Below are 17,448 nucleotides of genomic sequence, written 5' to 3' on the forward strand. Positions count from 1 at the left end.
TGGGCTGAGTACCATGCAAAGAAGAAATATTATAAAGCACGCGTGAGACAGAAGCATGAAACTTTTTCTTGTGCTTAACATTTTAATTGAGAACAAGTAAGGCTGCTGATTTAATCTCTGTGACTCTTCAGTCGGAGGTAGTCATGTGAAAAACTTGCATCTGTACCATAACCTGACTCTGTCTCTGCAGATGGTGTTTGCCAAGGCAAGATTTGTGCCTCTGTATGTGTCAGGGTGTATACTACAATGTCTGCATGCACATATATTCCCAAACCCTCTAGGGGTGAACCTGCCTTGTCTACCAGTGCCTTTTCCCCCCTGAGGAACTGTGAAGTAGCATTGTAGTATTGGAGGTGCTGGGGGAATTCACAGCAGGTGCAGCTCTGTTATTAAATATCACTCTGCAGTAAAAAATGAGGAGTAACAGTTCCCTAAAAGACACTCTCTTTTGTATGAAGAACAAAGTATTAAAGTATAAGTGGATTATGTTCTCTGAGACTTGGGATATTTTGTCACATATAAGACCGTATACGAAAACACGAGTTGGGTGCACAGTGTTGCAGCTGTTCTGTCTGCAGAACAAAAGCAGCGATATCAGCGCGTGTGGGATGCGGTCCTGGGTAATACACAGAATTTTAGCTTTTGGCAGTTAAAATCCAATTCATCATTATAAGTAAGTGTAACACAGTAAGGGGAATTGTTGAAAAGAATATATCAATGGGCCAATAGGCTCGACTATAGGAGCACAGGGGTGAGTTTAAATGAGACACAGAGACAAGAATGTAACTCAAAAGAACCAGCCAACTTTAGTGAAAGAAACCTAAGGTTGACAAGCACAGGTTAATGACACTTTACAATGGTAGAAAGGAAACTTACAAAAATTAAAAGAAAAGTAAAACACATAAACTACTAAAGCAATGACTTAGTCAAGTGTTACTTTTGGTTTTCAACGTTCGGGTTTCAACGTTCGGGTTTCAATGTTCGGGTTTCAATGTTCGGGTGCACCCTAGTAACCTGACTCCTCAACTCTTATAGAAACAGATTACACAAATCCAATGTACATTCAAATGAAAATCTCACACTCTTTTCACATGTGGAGAATATTCTACACAACAGCTCATTATTTAAAGTCCCAAATAAAAAATGTCCAAGGGGTAAAGTCCAAAAAATTCCCAGGGTGTGAAAGAAAATAGGGGTGAGAGAATGTCAGTCAGTAGTCTTATGTATAACCAGCTGTGCGTGAAAGTGTGAGTGATACAGTCCTACCACACCGCAAGGTGCAGCAGATCATCAAGTGGAAAAGAAGCGAATCTCAGTCTCTCTAAGTCCAGGTGGGAAGGCTCGCCATCTATTTCACTGGAGGAATCCACCTCAGGAACAATTCAGCATACAAAAAAAACCTGACCTGTCAACAGACAGGGTCAGAAGAGCAATTCAAATATTAATTATGCTGTTCTAGCTATAATTCACAATTTAGGATCTTGTTGAAGTCACATTCAACATCAATTTGCAATAAAAATACTCAAATTTGCAAAAATAAAACATTTCTCTTACACAAACTATGCATTTAACCAAGTAAAGTCAGTGCATATGCATATATGTCACATATGCGACAATTATTAATCAAACAATTGAGATTAATTCAGTTTCTCAACAATAAAATGTGAAACAGACGTGAACTAACTGAGACATACAACATGTGCTCACCGATCTCAGTGCATCACGGCCGAAGACAATGGTATGGTGTCTCTCGGTCGGAAAATGCGGGGCTCTAAATAACGTAACAGGACATGTTGTTTTTCTCTTTAATAACAGTAATACGACGTGAAGGAAAATAAACATAAGTTGCGCTTCAAGTGTTACCTTACTTCTGGAAGCAGATTGAGATAAACTTTCAGGCAGTTGATAGCAACCACAGCTAACAAAGGCTAACAGTTTAGCTCCACGCGGTACTTTCTAAAGTCACCAGAAAACTGCAGCATTTGCCTGTTTACTCACTGTGGCTACTTTTAACATGAAAGGTAGCTGATAACCAGTGAACTTATGTGCAGCACAGTTGGTTGCAACTTATATCTAATACTTTTTCCAGCTCAAAAGCTTCAGTCTCTCTTTTCTCCTGCCAGCACGCGACTACCTCCACACATAGCAGCGAACACAGAGCACGTGGGTGGGACATACAGCGGCAGGCTGCTCTCCCATTGGTCAAAGCATACTGGGACCTGTGCATTTTGATTGGTTGGGCAGGATGTCCATCTCTCCTCATATCAGAGTGGTACCCTCATTGTATGTGGGTTACATAAGCTTGGTCATTAATCCTGGCAACACCTTTTGCTGTGCGTATTAATCGGTTTTTCATGTTATCGGTCAATTGATTGACCGTTATCTGATGTAATCAGCCCACCCTCACTAGTACACAGCCACCATAAGCTGTTATCACCTTATTTCAGGTTGCTAAAAAGAAATACAGATTAATCCTTTGAAGCACTGGAAGTCATTAAGTTTCCATTCGTTCACTGTCATCTCACCAATAATATGCACATGTTGGACAGTTTCTCTAACTAATGCCTAAAAAGTTAGTTTGACACAAGCACGTTGGGGCCACTGTCTAAATTCTCACTTCCTCTACCTGCATTTGTTAGAGAAGCAGGCAGTAGCATAGTCTCTATGGCTTACTACAATAGTAATGACAGCACTAAACTGGTCACCAGATTCATCCTTAGGCATCAGGAGAGGCTGGGTCTGTGGTGGTGTAAAATCAGGCCATCACACTCACGTTTGAGATCCATCTGTTGCACTTGTGTTTTGCTTTAACTTTCTGCTTCACATGTTCAAAAGTTCATGACTTGGTTTAGGAAAAAGTTCCCTATTTGGCTTAAAATAACTCCCTTTAAGATGGTGGCGCTCTTGAAAATAACTAAATGAAAATAAATGAGGCAGACAGGGAATTTGGCATTTCAAGTCAGTTCATTCAAACTACCAGGCTTGGACTGAGTTTTCTTTTAGGCCAAGACTGCAGAGCAGAACGATCCTAAAGCCACTAAAAAAATCTCCCAGGGCTTCCGATGGCCTTCCTGGTGTGTCGTTAATCAAATATTAGGAAGCACAGATTTCCAGGTTAGTAGGGTGATTACCAAAAATGTTACAAATTCTAAGTTACTCTACTGTATGTTTACAGATGATCAGAACAGATGAACCCTAGTAAATTACAGGAGGAAGCCTACTGGTCATAGTATGCGAATGATTACTGGTATTCAATGGGTAGATAACATTTATTAGTTATTCTGACAAAAGCAAAATCTGTTCCAAGAAAGGGCTCAAATAATGAGATCTAAATGTCTGCCAGCTGGCCTCTTTAACAGCCCTTACTGTTGCTCACATCCTACAATAACCTCTAAAAGCTCATGTGAACGCATTTGTGTGACAGAGACAGAGCGAGCCACAGAGAGAAACAGCTTTGTGTATTTCTGAGAATACATCTGTGCAACTGTCTGTGTTAGAATGGAAAATGATCAATTTAAGCAAAGGTTTACACAAAGGAGGGAAACCAGACCCAATCTTGGCTCAGTTACAGATTGAGTCAATATGAAAATCAGTGAGCTTCTGGGAAAAGGCAACCCTGAGAATATTTTTTCATCCAGCTATGAAAAAAAGAAAGAAAAAATCAAGCAGCTGCAGCGTTTTATGAATATACCACGTCTTTTTTTCACAAGGATTTAAAACATCCGTAACATTTACCAACAAAAAATAAAAATGTCATGGCAAATGCTAAAACAATCTAAGTTCAATAACCACAATTTTAATTTAAAAAAAATATAGGCAGAAATTTGCCTGTGCTCCTCTCAAAAAACACGAGGTGGTGACGATTCTATCATTTGAACACAAGCACAATACCTGGAGACCAAGTTTACCAAAATCCAACTCAGCATACATTCAGTCCCTAAAACGTGGCCATGGCAACGTCAGCAAGAAAGTGACTCCTCTGAAGACACTATGAATGCTTTTATGCCCCACTTTAAGCCAAACCTCTAAATGCTGAAGTATTTCCTTGAGACCTCGACATACCAAAACAAAAATCTAATTTCTAGGTGTGAAAGCCTCTTGAAAAATCATGTTTGAGTACTATAGGCTACACTCATTATAGAAGACAGGCATCCTGAATATCCCATGGGGTAGTGCAGCACAAAGAGGTGAGAGAATCATGCTTGTAGTGATTTTGCCATCTGTTACACTATGATTGATTTCTGCAGCATCTGGCTGAACACTTGCCTACATTTCAATGACCTGCATCACACACTGCCTCTCTGTCCCCGTCTCTATTACCGACATGTGCATATGGTCGCACACAGACAGCCTTCTGCTCACATGCATTCTTTTGTTAATCTCGTTATGAGGACCCCCGTGCTGACAACAGACGGCATCAGAAAATGTTTTTAGTTTTGATAAATATGGATAGATCTTTTAAAGCATACAGAAATCCCTTAAACCAACATGTCTAATGGCAACCAGGTGGGGAAAAGAAGAGTCCATGAGCAAAGATCCTACTTAAACATTTTTGCCTAATTATGTTTGTGAATTCTGGTTATATTCAGAGTGAAAGACATCATATAGCAGGATATTATTTATGGCATGGGTACACTGTGACTGAGAATTTGATAACATATATAAAACAGGGTCGTGCGATCCTTGGCCAGAACCATCTCTCACTTGACATATTTGGCTTCCAAAGAAAATAAAACAGCTTAAAACATTAGTCCACAAACAACGAGTGACGTCATGTTGGCAATGCTCGGCAGTTATGACTGGCTATAACTACTGAATTCAAGTAATGTACTGCTGATACAACAAACATTCACTGAGCTACCAATAAGTTAATGAATCATACATCAAATAACTGTCACAGTTATAAATCCAGCAATTATAATGAAATGGCATTCAATCAGGTCGATAAGCCGGCCTGCTGACCACGAGACACACAGAGAAAAACCATTTAACAAGCTCATATTTTCAAAATAGATGTAACGGAGCTCAAAAACAGCAAAAACACCATAAAATTAAATGACCACACATCACACAACTTGATTCAAGTGTTGTGAAATAAATCATTGTGTATTACAAATTGATTTTCATAATACCAGGTACAACTGAAAGGGAACTTAATATGTCAGTCTCTTCCCAGTGCAAATGCCCCATTATAAAACACAGTTAAAATGTTGTGTCTGACAATGACAGGAAAACGACACTTTAACCTCAGTACAATACGCATAAGCCCATGAAGATCTAAAACTGCTCAGAGCTTATCAAACTGAAGTCAGTGTTACTGAGATATTGTCAACAACCACTCATTTCAGAGTCACCATCATTTTACCTTGAAGTATTAATTCTGAGAAACTAGGAATTCAACTGTAACTTTATATATATTTCTCTTCTCTTGTCTAAACATAAAGCATACCAGGGTTCGACATAACCTCTGGACAAACGACCTGAGGCCAGTATGAAAGTCAGACATGTTGATTGGCCAACTACTAGCTGTTAACAGTGTTTCAACTAGTCTTAGTTTGACCTTTCTTACACAGGCCTGGAGACTAGTCAACAACCCCCTTGCAACCACCAACCAATGAAAGGCGCCCAAGTGGTTGGTGAGTGGCTGTTGGTTGTTGATAAGTTAAACTGATCATACTGTAAAGATTTCCTTTTATTTGGTCATTTGCAGATTGCTGCAGTCTCCTGTAGTTTGAATGGAAGACACAGACTTGTCTGCCAACCACTTACTGATAGTGAAACTTTAATTATCCAGATGCAAACTGGAAAATGAAGAAAGAAAAAAATTTGCAATGGACTTCGTATAGTTTTACAATCACTTGGCAATCATTTGAAGACAAGTCAGCAACCGCCATGCAAAATATGGGTCTCAATCAACCTATGATTGTAAGGGGTTCACTTTCTCATCTATCAACCATAAATCATGGCATAGACATGCTGGTCTACCATATCAATTTCACTCTTTGCCACTTCAAAGGATAAATTGTACATGCATGCAAAAGTTGCAGTAAGCTGCAGTAACAGCAGAGGGAGATATACTTTATTTCAAGCGAACATGAAAATAATCATGTGAAAGCATTTAAACAGATATTATTAACACATTTAAATATATATTAGCTGCCTACCTTAATTGTTTCTGGTTTTGCTTTTGCTCACTATACCAACTTCTTGGCTTTAAATATATTATCTCCCCCTGCTGGTAATGCAACTTCTGCATGCAGAAATGCAATTTCTGCTTGTGTGTACATTTCACACTTTGGAGAGATAAAGCGTGAATGAGATACGGTTGACTGGCATGTCTATTACACGTTTTGCTTGATACTGGTTGGCTTTTATAGGTCTGGGGTTTTAGCAACAAATATGCAATATGTATATGCAATGTTGTTTAGTGCAAAACTAAAGACCTAGGAGGTGTGTCCCAGGGAGCAGAGCCACACAGCAAGTGAGGGCTTTTACAGAGCACTGGCACACCAGGCTCAGGCGTTGCCAGTGTCAGTGGTTGGAAACAAGCCACACCAGCTCTCCACTGCCTGCAGATGAGACCTGCCACACAAACAGGCCAAAAAGAAGGCAAGCATTTATGCAAGAAAGCATGCATCAGTGAGCCTTGCCCCCCATGACTCTTTTGCTGGTTCACTACTATACTGATACTGACCACTGTAGAATGGGAACACCTGAAAAGAGCTGCAGCTTTGTAGGTGCTCTGACCCAGTTGTCTAGCCACAATTTGGCCCTTGTCAAACTCAAATCCTAATGCTTGCCAATTTTTCCTGCTTCTAACACATCAACTGTGAGCCCAAAATGTCCACGTGCTACCTAATATATCCCACCCACTAACAGGTGCCATGATGAAGAGATAATCACTGCTTTCACTTCACCTGTCAGTCTTCATAACGTTATGTCTCTTTGGTTTAAATACCCATGTTACCAATTTAAAATACAGTTGTACAATGTTGCGGTCTTACTGTATTATGTTCAACTTCTGACAGAAAATGAAAAATATTTAAATAAAATGAACTTAATATTTTCACATCTCACTTAGGAGTAAAACGGAACATTTAACTTTGACAGATATATCTCAATATTGACTCATATGGAAAAAAAAAATTATTTGAAAGTCATTTGGCACTTTCCATATTAACCAGTCGTAACTAAAAGATAACATTTTACAGTTAAGGACATGCTCCATGAAATTCTTTATATTTTAAAAGCCAACTGGGTTTTAACAAACAACTTGTTCAACAAGCTTAAATATAAAGAAAATCTTTTTACCCACTCACTTCTTTATTTTATAAAGCAACAGCACAAGAGAGTTAAGAGCAACCAAACACCATATCCACACGTGCACGGATATCACAGCTTTTTCTATATGCTCTGGCCTTTTGTCCATACACACATGGCATTTTAGGTCACTGAAAATGGAGCTCTTAAAAACCACCCTTTCAGAAAGTGCATTTATGTTAATGAAAATGAGTATTTTCTCTTGTAATTTTCTCTTTATACCCTTTTTAGATGTAATGTTTGTAGGCTTGTCATTGGCCAACATTTCTATATGATTAGGGCTTTGGTATGCTCTTGATAGCGCCTGATGGAGGTAAGGATGCTCTTAGCCTAAGAATGCCATTGCTGGTAGTGATTGCAGATTTGCATCTGCACGTTTTTTTTGTTTTTGTTTTTTTTTTTTTAAAACAAAAGACTGAAATCCCTGCTTTACAAAATAACAGTGTATGTGAGGCTGGAGCCTAAAACTAAATCCTTCTGTTTGCCGTCTGCCAATTTAGTTTATCACAGATCTCAAACTATGGGAGTTAAAACGTAGCTGCAGGCCTACAGTAGATTACCACTCTTCATCTTCATTGCAGCAACATCTGTAGCATACAGGGCCATATGTAAAGTGGGCCAATTACTAATTGCTTTGCAGCTGTAGATAATAAGTTATAATTTACAGAGTCCAGTGGTAACAGTAAAAATCTCCCTATCCTTTTCCTAAACACACGTGTACACTGGGACACATATTCTGTGTAATTTAAAGGAAATTCACTCATTTCAGGCACTGGATAAAAATTTCCACAGGGACTAGTTAAGTTAAAAATCTAAGTTAATGTGAGTCACTTTGCGAAAACATAGCAAAATGTATGCGTATGGTTTATAACACATAAAACAGAGAATCAAGACACCAAATCATGATATTATACTACTGAGGGAATAAGCATGTTTAACTCTCAGAAACCTTACTGTTGAGACATCCAAGCAGTTTGCTTTGCCCCGTTCTGCTTAGATACATGATTGTACTGTATTCTTTCCAAGCTTTGGCCACATGGGAAAATGGTTGAATGCTGATCTAAGGGAGCAAGGATGTGCTGTGTGGGATATCGAGTTCCACACTGTTCATGGGTGTCCAATTGAAGTCCTACTTCAAACACAATCTTACCACATGTGGGAGTGTTTGCACATGTACTCCTCTGCACGTAGAGCTATTTATTTGTTTGCTACAATTTTTTTAGCCCGTGTAATGTGAGGCAATACAAGAGTTCAAGCAAAACAATGACTACTTTCAGTCGGACTTGATGGAGGGAAGAAAAGTAGCTTGAAGTAGTAAACAGTCCTTGACTTGCCATCATCGTGAATAAGTGTCTGCAACCAGCTGTAAACCTCTGAAAACAGGATGATAGGGATGGTGTGGCTATAGAATACAGGCTGTTTCACTATAGACTGCTGGGAGAGTTATTTAGGTATAAATGCTACTAAATGTCAGTTGTTCCAACATTACCATCACCTGCCTATTGTAAAGCACAGAGTGGCAACCGGTTGACTGCTTGATGGCTACTAAGTATCCTAATGAAATAAAGACCTCAAATGTCTCCAGAAGCTAAAACGAATGCACATTTAATGATTACTGATATTTTAAATTGTGGATCCAAAGGGCCTGCAGCTTAGTATAGGATAGTGTGAGAGAGGAAAAGGGGGAAAAAAACATAGTCACAGATGGAAATTGTATACATCATTCTGCCCCCTGCTAAAGGCAATAAATGATGAGGATTTAGGCTTTGTTTATATTTGCGGTTGTTGCTATGTTACCTGTTTAATTTTATTGTGATCTATTTTTACTGTGTTTTATAAAGCATTTGGAAACTGTTTTCACTTGTTTTCCAAAGTGTTGTGCAAATCAATATTATTGTTGTTATCAAACAACTTATTCTTCTTCCAAATTTGTAAAAGCATACCAATTGAGTGGAGTTGCACAGCAAGCATTTTAATGATCTGATAAACACCTGTTGTGAGATGCATTCAGTTAAGTACTAGTGAGTCTAGCTTCATCAAGCTGTGACCTCCAGTCCAGTGTGAAGCAGCAGGAATTATCACCTCCAAATCTCTGGACAAGGTTCTCAGCTGGAAATGTGTGGAATGCCCATTTTAATTGGGTGACGAGTTGCTTCCCCAAGTGGATGAGTTCAAGTATCTTGAGGTCTTGTTCACGACCGAGGGGAGAGCAGACAGATTGGTGTCTCCAGTGATGAGGATGCTATACTGGTGTGGTGTGAAAGGAAACTTCCCCTTTTACCGGTCATTCCTGCCCTCACCAGTGGTCAAGAGCTTTGGGTAATGACTAGAAGAATAAGAGTGCAGATATAAGTAGTGGAAATGAGTTTACTTTGAAGTGTTTGTGGGTCCAGACGGGGCGAGGAGCTCGGTCATTCAGAAGGAGGTGAAAGTAAAGCCACTGCTCCTTCACACAGAAAGGAGCCAGTCAAGGCAGGCAGACATCTAACAAGAATGCCTCCTCGGCGAGGTGTTTCGGGCAAGCCCTACCAAGACGAGACCCTCAGGGCAGACCCGGGAATCGCTGGAGAGATTATGTCTCTGAGCTGGCTTAGGAACACCTCGGTGTTCCCGTTCAAGAGCTAGAGAAGCAGGCCAGAGAGAGGGAGGCCTCTCTACAGGATCTCTACATAGACAGCTGCCTCTACAACCTGGAATAAGCGGATTGATGGATGGCAAAGTTAAGGACTTGTAGCGATTCACACGAGAAATACCCTTGTTGCAGTCTCTGATGTTTGATACACAGCATTTAATTTCTATTCTAGGTCCCATTTTCTGAAGACAAAAACCAACAGAGGAATATAAAGAACCACAGAGACATTAGCCAGTGTAGTCTTATTAGAAAATCTCATTACATTTTATATTATCCTTCTTGTTTTCTACTCCATCTTTGACCTTTGTGTTAAAGAAGTATAAGAGGCTCATGAAAAAGTAGAAGATGACACCATTCACAGTGTCACTGGATAGCCATGGCATTTCAACGGAGTCAACACTTCCCAGTTGTGGCATTTAGACATCCAGAGAGCATTCTAGCCCCCTCATGATCAGCACTATTATTACCTATCATGAGATAAAATTACACTGGCCACAGAGAAATATTTCTTTCTTCTTCTTCTTTTTTTTTTATTTTTTTTTTACCTTTTTTGAAGTTAATCTATTTTTAATGACTTATGCTCAGCGCCTGTTCAGAACTAGAGACATTAATATAAGATCCGCCCATAGGCATGGTTCAGACAGCAAGGATTAAGACACATTCAGTATTGATGTTTGAATTGGAGCAGAGGCGAATAGTTACTGCTGCTGCAATGGTTTGTGTTCTTTTACACTTTGACTCAAACATATTAGCAAAATGAGCTGAAGGGTTTGGAGCATGAGATCACTATAATCCCATTTAACTATCAAGAGCTGGCTTGTAAGCCACGAGTTAGGCCATGGTGCTGACTTGCTGCTCGGAGTGTTGCGTTTTCACATGTGCCATGTAAGACATAGCAGATTGATTGGACATTATTGGTTGTACAGTATCTGTGGGATTTAATGAGTACCCCGTGGCTAGTAGTATTTGATCAGGTCGTATCGTCTACCATCGTATTTGTTTGAACGAAAAGATAAAAGAGAAGGAAACTATACTAATTTTTCACAAGATAAACAGATAGCTCATAAAACGAACAGAGTTTTTGAGGAGATTGGATATTGAAATAAAATAAAAAGAGCGCAGCTATGGTAAAATCACTATACTTGGTCGATGCCACTATTCCTTCAGACCAATACAGGTAAAAAGTGCTTAGTTGGTAAAAAGATACAAATTCAGTACTGGACTCTGGCAGGCCGACAAACCAACTCATTAAAAGTGTGCACTTATCTTATGATGTGCACCATCTATTCTTTTGTTTCACTGAGCCTGAGAAACAGGCACTTTGCTACTTCGCCAAAGGAAACTTCATTCTTTGACGTATCCATTAAAATGCAGCAGTGCACCACAGCTAATAAAAGGAGACAGAGGACAACAGCACGACCACCTAACGGCATCATAAAGTTAGTGAGGGGAGCATAAATAATGGAACACTCATTTTCTCACACCGCCTTGGTCTAGCTGCCAGTACTTTCTCTGTATCACAGGTTTCTGTTCGGCAGCGTTGGAATCAGCTTGGAATATTGGTACAGACTCGGATGGGAAATATATGAATGCCATGCCACTGACTATATAAATTAGGTGCATTGGAGCTCTAAAGTAGTTCTGTCAGAAAGCAAAATAAAGTATAAAACCAACAGGGGGGGAAAAATACGTGTGAATGCACTACTCTAATGGCATAATGCAAGGTAGTTTCACCTCAAGAGGAATTCAGACTGATGATATACTGTAAATTTTTATAAAGTCACAGACCTCAGTAGTGCAGTTTTCTAGCAAAAAAGTCACTGAGATGGAAAGATGGGCTATTCTAAAATCTTGTATAAGCCTGGATTTATGTTATGATTCGAGGCCAAAATGTAAGGCTTAAATCGAAACAAGAGTAAGAGGTTTCACTGAATATGCGAGGCTGCTCTGAGCACTTAGGCATAATAATGGTGGTAAAAGTCAGCATGAAACATAATTTTTGTTTCCCAGATATTTAAGATGTTCCACTGAAAGGGGGGAATGTGGATCTCATGGCAGCAAAGGGAAAGCTGGGATCACCAGTGTCGCCAAATCAGAGCATACTTCCTCTCAAACCCATTAATCACTATGTCTAAATTATGAGGCAGCTTACAAAATACACATATGAGTAATTGATATTTTACAATGAGATTAGAAGCTCGGATCAGCTTATGGTGCTACGTGATGAGGAGAGTCACCAAATCCTGAAGGATTCATGCTCTGTGGGGGACATAAATGTCTGTAAAAACCTTCATAGTAGTTGGCCTCCTTGAAATACACTAATCAGATAAAATATAATGATCATTTACACGAGCAAATAGCCAAGATGATTATCTAGTTACGGCACACATATAAAGACGGCGTTATAATGAATAGGCTGCTATCAATGATGCTGTGCATCTTTAGAGTAAGTGAGTAAACCATCCACCTACAATGGACACTGAGCAGAACAGCTGAACTTTGGAGCAAACGAAGAAGGCATGTTCAGTGTGGCACTTCAGTTGAATACAGCATGTGTCACCTACATTTATAGTTTTGTGCAGATCAGGTGGAGTCCATGCCTGGGCAGATGGGACCTGTTTTTGTAACGCGCTTGCAACACACCTGTTTTTGTTCATCAAAACATTTTAATGTGGACCAAAGACATTAGCTCTCTAAGCTACTAGCACAGCCACAAATGACATAACAAACACAACTGAGAATAATTTAAACAAAGTCTGACACTAATGCTCAAATATGAGAATTCACAACAAGTGTGCAATGCCTGTCAGTGGGTCTACTGCAGTGCAGTAGCTGTTAGGTTCCCAGAGTGCTAACTGAGGCATGACAGTGCTCTGCCAGACAGCACTCTTCCATCATTTCCCTTAAGTATCGAAGAGAACAGCAGAGTAAACAGACACACTGCAGGGACCAGCACACCCCTCATACATAGAACGCACATCTGCAAACCCCAGCTACTGATTCAACCTAAGTAACAGCGAACCTCTGTCCAGACTACAGGCTTAAATCCTTCACAGTAAAGCCAATAAAGCCAGCATTAAAGTATTATGTCCGTGCCTCTATTTCCCACTACGTCCCAAAGCATCCGCATATGTCTGACCTTCTTTATACACACACAACATCCACCATACTGTATTAATTTAGTAGCTATTTAAGGAAACCGAGGAGGTGGTTATGTATGTGTGTGTCACTGTATGTTAACATTCATTTCTTTATCTGTGTAGGAAGTGAGATATATCTCCCACGGTGGACTGCCACGGACACACTGATCGGGGAGCGTGCCATGTCAGTGGAGTGAGAGGGACTTATGGAAGGTGCTGCATTGGTGAGACTTACAGCTAGGATAAATCTGGCCTGTGTGAAAAAGAGCCAGGGGTGCAATTACACTGAGATGGAGGGACAAAGGGATGGCAGTTTGTTTGCCACAGCATGGACTCTATTGCTCAGTGATTGTGAGAATGGAATCTATTTGGTGCAGAGAAAAGAGACCGCACACGATTTTTGTCTCGCGACGTGTCCATTTGCTGTGCCACCGCACGGTCTCACACTCTATTGTTGTGGCCTCATTTCTCTTTGGACAATTCTTTGCTTCTATTAACGGCAACCCTACTGTCCAATCTTTCACAGAGTTCTTCATATTTGAAGGTCAGCGGCAGCCTGACATGTACTCAGAGGAGAGAGAGGACCCAGTTGAAACAGATGGGAAGTGCTGATTCGTGTACAGAAGAAGAGAAAGTCAATCAATTTGAAATGGGAGTCCAGAAATGGACATGGCAAGCCAGCGTAATCAAATCTAAAGCTTATGGCAAAGAGAAATGTTCCCGGAATTTAATTGAGATCAATGTGATTATTCTTGGAGGGAATTAAATCTCATTGTTACGCTTTTACTCTAGATGTAGGTTGGTAGCTTAGTTAGAATTTTGTACATCTACCTCCTATCCCAGACTTTATGTCCTTGCTAACATGTGCATAACATTTACCGTAGCTACCGGATCTGATTATGTATGCTGTTCTTTTAATAGGGAATCTGCTAAAACACAGCCTAGCTGGGTAAGTGCTAACATTGCTATGTGAAGAATCACATCCTCAGATTCCCACAATAAATTATTTTGATTGCTGACATGGTTTCATAACCTCTAGTGACCAAAATTAGAAAAAAACAAAATTGTGCAGACACATTTTTCATCTTGGGTAGAAGTGCGTAATAGCTAAAGGTCATCTCCCACTTTCTTTGTGAAATATGAAGAAAGTTAGGCTACTATTTTCAAAACAGATTTAAAAACTTTCTAAAATGTGAAATAATGCTAAATGCTACTAAATGGTGAGAGAAGTGACACAAGATAATAAATCTTTTCAGTGCTTTGTTCCAGTGTAATTTGTGGTGGTCAGCTGGCACTTCCCTAATATTCGGCTTTATGCTGAACACATAATACACAACAGTGCTAACACGTTTCATACGACATTTTCCTCCAAGGTAGATATCAAATTGTACATTTACTAACAAATACTACTATTACTATACATACTACTACTATTCAATGCAGAATAACATCAGTAGCTAATTTTGGGCTCAAATTAGTAGAATGATATCAGCTGTTTGGTGGTCGTGTACTGCTAGGTATTAGTTTGTTCTGACAGTGCTAGTGCAAGCTTTGAACATGCTTTAATGCACTAGGAAAACTTTTGGGAAACACAGTTTCTAAATATAGAACTGGAGTTTGAAAACAGAACACTGGGTGCTTATATGTTTGTGTAAGAGAGACAAAAGAAAAACAGAGCATGTCAGAAATTCAGAGAAAAAGCCAACAAGAGTCAGAAAGGGAGTGAAGAGGCGATACAAAGGCTAATGTATCAGAGGGCTCTCGCTTGGCTTTGTTCACCCGAGAAACCTGGAGCTCAAGGACATTGTGTCTGTGTTGTTTGGAAGGAAACAAGCTCAAGGGAATTAAAAAAAAAAAAACTACTTTTAAGAGATGACACATCCTGCTTCTGAAAACATTTAAATCTGAAGAGAAAAACATGGTGTTGGCTGCACTGTTATTTTGCTATACAACACTGTGGGTCGGCCCATTCAGCTTTTATTAATGGGAACTCATCAATTTAAGTTTAATCCAGAGAAATTTGAGAAATGTTGTTTATTCATGAGATTGCTGTCTTTTTTCTCCCTATTATTATTCACTGTAAACTTGGACTGCATCTCTTTTTCCACCAGTGGGGAATCTCAAGGGCAACAGTCCTTTTACTGCTTGTTTATATCAGAAGATATAAAAGTAGTCAAGCAAAGCTCAGGTTGACAGCACTGTCATTTTCTTTGAACATATTCAGTATGCAGCAACATGGATTGTTATTGGTGACAGCATTAATCCATTGCTAATCTGTAAATACAATTAACCCATCGTCATAGTCTTGTGAGTCACTTCAGATTAAAGAGTTCAGTTTTGTTTCTGACATAAAATATCTGTTTTAGACATGCAGCAGCATGCAGCAACCTTTCAGTGCAAATCAAGCTCCTTTAGACTAATTTTACATCACTTCAACAATGAAACTCGCTGTCAGCTATGAAGTAACAGACATCTGTCATCTCTTTGCATTTAAAGCAGTTGCTCATGTTTGCTATTGCTGAATGATGAGCGAGCTCTTGCTCAGTTTGCATTTAACTTTTCAGAAGTTATTCAAATGTTCAAAATGTTTCTGTTTTTGCTCTAACCCGGCTCATTAGCTTCGAAGTGATAAGGCAGGCCGAGGGAGAGAGGAGAGAGATTTTCACCACCGTCTTGTTCCATGAACCTTCATTTCTTTAGTTTAAGGGCAGCAAGAAGATTTTTTTTAAAATTGGATCACTGTTAGACTGAAAATTAGGCTTATCTATACACTTTATGATTCATTATAGTGGCTTAATTAACGCTGTCGGCGGTATTAGTTGAACACTTCTCACAACAAGCCAATGGCTCCCACAAATTTCATAAAATTAAAGGCACAGACGCTAACAAGAGTTGCCGCTCCACTTCAGATTCCAGCTTTAACCACAAGTGCACGTCATGGTGTTACATGAAAAGTGAATGTTTGACTTTACGAATCACAGTCAAATTAGGAATCTCGCTTTGAAATTCAGGGAGAAGTTCTAACTTTAAGTGTTGGTGGCAGAACTGTTGAACCTCATTCTCAAAACTTGAAAAACGAAGCATTTCAAGACATCAGATCTGAGCTTTAGTAAGTACAGGGAAAGATAAAGCACTTTTAAAAGGGATTAGGAAACCAGTTATCTGTTATCTACAAAGACCGTAAGTGAAACAACCAAAGTTAATGATAAATATGTTGATGTATTAGATAAGCGGAAGAAAATAGTTGGATGGAGACATGGATGGAGAGATGTTAATGCTAAGCAATGCCTCAAGTGGGATGCTGCCAAATATATATTGTCTGAGGTGTCAATAGAGGGCTGCCACACTTGAGAGAAGGTGAACTATAAAATCCCAGAGTTAAGCCTTGGCCTCAGAGCACGGTCTCCTGTCTCCTCAAGGATCCACTCCAGAGCTGGATTAGCATGTTAAGTGAAATCTTGTAGAGACGTAATAGAAACCGCTATAACACAGGCGGCTTAAGCAGCCATTTCACTTCACTAACAAAAGGTTCTCATACTCTTCCAAAAAAAAGAAGAAGAAGAAAAATATGTCCGTCAAGAGTAACTAACGTATAAATATGAATGTAATAGGTTAATCATGTTAATGATGACCAGCTGCAATAAACTTAAAGATAAACTCAAACTTCTCTTACTAAATATACTGTACAAACAATATTAATGTAAACTATTTCCTGTTCACGTGTGCATTAATACACACCATGACTGAACAGGTTATGCAGCAGGATGGCCATTTTATTACCCTAACACTGTTCCGGTGTATAAATTCTCGACTGACAGGGTCATTTTGCTCATCAGTAACAGATGTGTATGGCTTTGTTGATGCTCTAACAGTGGTAAGTAGAGCAGATGTTAAATGGAGCTTAGCAAATGTGCAATCAGAAAGACGACTCCATTCACTCTCTTCTGGAGCCTCATTCATTACCTCTGTTGGCTCGTGTCCATTCATAGACTTCCATGCTTCTCTTTATTATGCTATCGTGTTAAAATCATTTATAACTCTTCAGTTCCTAGCACTGAGAAAGCCAAGAGAACAAACACCTACAAGACTTACAAACAAAGCAAAAAAACTACTAAAACTTGACCCACATGTGGGAGATCATCAGTATACTGCTCCTTGGAGTACCAGCAAGCGCTGCTCACCCACCATCATGATCTAACTGATGATCTGTCTTTGGGATATGTTGCTGACATTTATTAAGCTCATTACTATAATATATGCAACCAATATCAGCACTGGAAAAAACAATCACCATCATTTATATCTATTGTTGGTTATGAGTTATAAAACGTTTCATGCAGTGAAAAATAAAAACAA

General features: G+C 39.4%; 1 protein-coding gene and 1 long non-coding RNA gene across 3 annotated transcripts in view; both read right to left on the reverse strand.

Annotated features, from left to right (window-relative positions):
- Positions 1-17,448, reverse strand: part of grik4 (glutamate receptor, ionotropic, kainate 4) — a 339,306-nt gene that overhangs the window by 218,427 nt on the left and 103,431 nt on the right. The window lies entirely within an intron of this gene.
- Positions 846-2,134, reverse strand: LOC148098876 (uncharacterized). Its single transcript, XR_015720035.1, has 3 exons — positions 1,864-2,134; positions 1,708-1,771; positions 846-1,405 (listed from the first exon to the last, which is right to left on the reverse strand). It is a non-coding gene; the product is annotated as an uncharacterized LOC148098876 (long non-coding RNA).

The sequence above is a fragment of the Neolamprologus brichardi genome, chromosome 14 (genome assembly GCF_056152115.1).
Source record: "Neolamprologus brichardi isolate AB-2024 chromosome 14, ASM5615211v1, whole genome shotgun sequence".
In the NCBI taxonomy this organism is placed as follows: Eukaryota; Metazoa; Chordata; class Actinopteri; order Cichliformes; family Cichlidae; genus Neolamprologus; species Neolamprologus brichardi.